A 4,357-nucleotide genomic window follows, 5' to 3' on the forward strand; every position below is an offset into this window, starting at 1 on the left:
CCGCAAAGGCAGTTCTAAGAGGGAAATTTATAGCACTGCAAGCCTTCCTCAAGAGAACGGAAAGAGAGGAAGTTAACAACTTAATGGGACATCTCAAGCAACTGGAAAAGGAAGAACGTTCCAACCCCAAACCCAGTAGAAGAAAAGAAATAACCAAAATTAGAGCAGAATTAAATGAAATTGAAAACAAAAGAATAATACAACAGATCAATAAATCAAAAAGCTGGTTTTTTGAAAAGGTCAATAAAATAGATAAACCTCTGGCCAACCTAATCAGGAAAAAAAGAGTAAAATCTCTAATATCATCAATCAGAAACAACAAAGACAAAATAACAACAGACCCATCAGAAATCCAAAAAATCCTTAATGAATATTACAAGAAACTTTATTCTCAGATATAGGAAAATATGAAGGAAATTGACTGATACTTGGAAGCACGCCACCTTCCAAGACTTAGCCAGAATCAAGTGGAAATGTTGAACAGACCCATATCAAGTTCAGAAATAGCATCAACTATACAAAACCTCCCTAAAAAGAAAAGCCTGGGACCAGATGGTTTCACTTCAGAATTCTACCAAACCTTTAAAGAGGAATTAGTACCTATATTACTCAACCTGTTCCAAAAGGTAGAAAAAGAAGGAAGACTACCCAACACATTCTATGAAGCAACCATCACCCTGATCCTCAAACCAGGAAAAGACCCAACAAGAAAAGAAAATTATAGACCAATATCACTAATGAATATAGATGCAAAAATATTCAACATGATCCTAACAAACAGAATCCAGCAACACATCAAACAAATTATACATCATGACCAAGTTGGTTTTATCCCAGGGTCTCAAAGCTGATTCAATATACGTAAATCTATAAATCTAATTCAGCACATAAACAAATTAAAAAACAAAGACCATATGACTCTCAATTGATGCAGAAAAAGCTTCTGATAATATCCAGCATCCGTTCATGATCAGAACACTGAAGAAAATTGGTCTAGAAGGGACTTTTCTTAAACTGATAGAGGCCATCTACAGCAAACCCACAGCCAATATCATATTGAATGGAGTTAAATTGGAATCATTCCACTCAGATCAGGAACCAGACAAGGCTGCCCATTGTCTCCATTGCTTTTCAACATTGTAATGGAAGTTTTAGCCACCGCAATTAGGGAAGAAAAGGCGATCAAGGGTATCCATATAGGGTCAGAAGAGATCAAACTCTCGCTCTTCGCAGATGATATGATTGTGTATCTGGAAAACACTAGGGACTCTACTACAAAACTCCTAGAAGTGATCAAGGAATACAGCAGCGTCTCAGGTTACAAAATCAACATCCATAAATCGGTAGCCTTTATATACACCAACAACAGTCAAGTTGAAAAAGCAGTTAAGGACTCTATCCCATTCACAGTAGTGCCAAAGAAGATGAAATATTTGGGAATTTACCTAACAAAAGACGTGAAAGATCTCTATAAAGAGAACTATGAAACTCTAAGAAAAGAAATAGCTGAAAATGTTAACAAATGGAATCAACATTATTAAAATGTCCATACTACCCAAAGCAATATATAATTTCAACGCACTCCCTATTAAAGCTCCACTGTCATACTTTAAAGATCTTGAAAAAACATTTCTTCGTTTTATATGGAATCAGAAAAAACCTTGAATAGCCAAGACATTACTCAGAAATAAAAACAAAACAGGAGGAATCACACTACCAAACCTCAGACTTTACTACAAATCGATAGTGATCAAAACAGCACGGTATTGGCACAAAAACAGAGAAATAGATATCTGGAACAGAATAGAGAACCAAGAGATGAATCCAGCTACTTACCGTTATTTGATCTTTGACAAGCCAATTAAAAACATTCAGCGGGGAAAAGATTCCCTATTTAACAAATGGTGCTTGGCAAACTGGCTGGCAACCTGCAGAAGACTGGGATTGGACCCACACCTTTCACCATTAACTAAGATAGACTCTCATTGGATTAAAGATTTAAACTTAAGACATGAAACTATAAAAATACTAGAGGAGAATGCAGGGAAAACCCTTGAAGAAATCGGTCTGGGCGAGTATTTTATGAGGAGGACCCCCCGCCCCCCGGGCAATTGAAGCAGCTTCAAAATTACACTACTGGGACTTGATCAAAATAAAAACCTTCTGCACATCCAAGAACACAGTAAGTAAAGCAAGCAAACAGCCCTCAGAATGGGAGAATATATTTGCAGTTTATATCTCTGACAAAGGTTTAATAACCAGAATCCACAGAGAATTCAAACACATTAGCAAGAAAAAAACAAGGGATCCCATCGCAGGCTGGGCAAGGGATTTGAAGAGAAAATTCTCTGAAGAAGACAGGCGCGTGGCCTTCAGACATATGAAAAAATGCTCATCATCTTTAATCATCAGAGAAATGCAAATCAAAACTACTTTGATATATCATCTAACTCCAGTGAGACTAGCCTATATCACAAAATCTCAAGACCAGAGATGTTGGCGTGGATGTGGAGAAAAGGGAACACTTCTGCACTGCTGGTGGGAAGGCAAATTAATACATTCCTTTTGGAAAGATATATGGAGAACACTCAGAGATCTAAAAATTGATCTGCCATTCATTCCTGTAATTCCTCTGCTGGGCATATACCCAGAAGACCTAAATCACAACATAACAAAGATATTTGTACCAGAATGTTTATTGCAGCCCAATTCATAATTGCTAAGTCGTGGAAAAAGCCCAAGTGCCCATCGATCCACGAATGGATTAATAAACTGTGGTATATGTACACCATGGAATATTATGCAGCCTTAAAGAAAGATGGAGACTTTACCTCTTTCATGTTTACATGGATGGAGCTGAAACATATTCTTCTTAGTAAAGTATCTCAAGAATGGAAGAAAAAGTACCCAATGTACTCAGCCCTACTATGAAAATAATTTGGGGCTTTCACATGAAAGCTATAACCCAGTTACAACTTAACAATAGGGGGAAGTGGGAAAGGGAGGGGAGGAAGGGGGGTGGTGGGTAGAGGGAGGGGGATTGGTGGGATTATACCTGTGGTGCATCTTACAGGGGTATTTGCGAAACTTGGTAAATGTAGAATGTAAATGTCTTGGCACAGTAACTGAGATAATGCCAGGAAGGCTATTTTAACCATTGTGATGAAAATGTGTCAAATGGTCTATGAATCGAGTGTATGATGCCCCATGATCATATCAATGTACACAGCTATGATTTAATAAAAAAAATTAAAAAATAAAAATAAAGTATATTTTTATGCCGGCAGCACCTGTGGCTCAGTGAGTAGGGCACCAGCCCCATATACCAAGGATGGCGGGTTCAAACCGGCCACAGCCAAACTTCAATGACAACAACAATGAAAATAGCTGAGTATTGTGGTGGGCACCTGTAGTCGCAGGTACTCAGGAGACTGAGCCAAGTTAATAGGCTAAGCCTAGGAATTGGAGGTTGCTATGAGCTGTGATGCCACGACACTCTACCGAGGGCGATAAACTGAGACTCTGTCTCTTGAAAAAAAAATAATAATAATAAGATAAAGTATATTTTTAAATAATTACAATAAAAAATATAGGAATATACACGTACACATACCTATGTATATTGAATGAACAAATAAGACGCCTAGGTTATAGCTAGTCCTTCCTCTCTCCATAGATAAGATCTTATGCAGGCCTATCTCTTATTTGCAAACTCTTAAATAATTATAAGTACTCCAGTTACTTCTAATCACAAAAGTAGTCTCATTTTAGCAGATGCCTACTCCCATGATGTATACAAAGCTCCAGACTCTATTCAAAGCTAATATTTCTTCCATCTGGCAGCTCAGGTTGGAAGACAACCAGGGATAGGAAGACATGGCCGCCATATTCTGTGTTTACCTGTTAGTACCTTCCACCACACATCCTCCACATACTAGGTGGGCTCTGCCCCTCCAGACTTAAGGACCAGAAGAAAGAACAGTAAAGATCAGGGACAGGTCTTATATAAGAGGCACTGTGGGCTGGGCATGGAGACTCAAGACTTTAATCCTAGAACTTTGGGCAGTAGAGACAGGAAGATCGCTTGACATCAGGAATTCAGGACCAGCCTGAGCAGGAGCAAGACCTCATGTCTACAAAGAATACAAAGATCAGCCAGACATGGGGCCGGACACCTGTAGTCCCAGCAACTCAGGAGGCTGATACAAGGGAATCACGGGATCACTTGAGCCCAGGAGTTCAAGATTACAGTGAGCTAGAATGAGGCCTCTGTACTCTAGCCTGGGCAACAGAACAAGACCCTGTCAAAGTAAAAACAAAAACATAAAGTCCACCAGAGGTACAGGCATTTTGGTAT

Source organism: Nycticebus coucang, chromosome 13 (assembly GCF_027406575.1).
Source record: "Nycticebus coucang isolate mNycCou1 chromosome 13, mNycCou1.pri, whole genome shotgun sequence".
Taxonomy (NCBI): domain Eukaryota; kingdom Metazoa; phylum Chordata; class Mammalia; order Primates; family Lorisidae; genus Nycticebus; species Nycticebus coucang.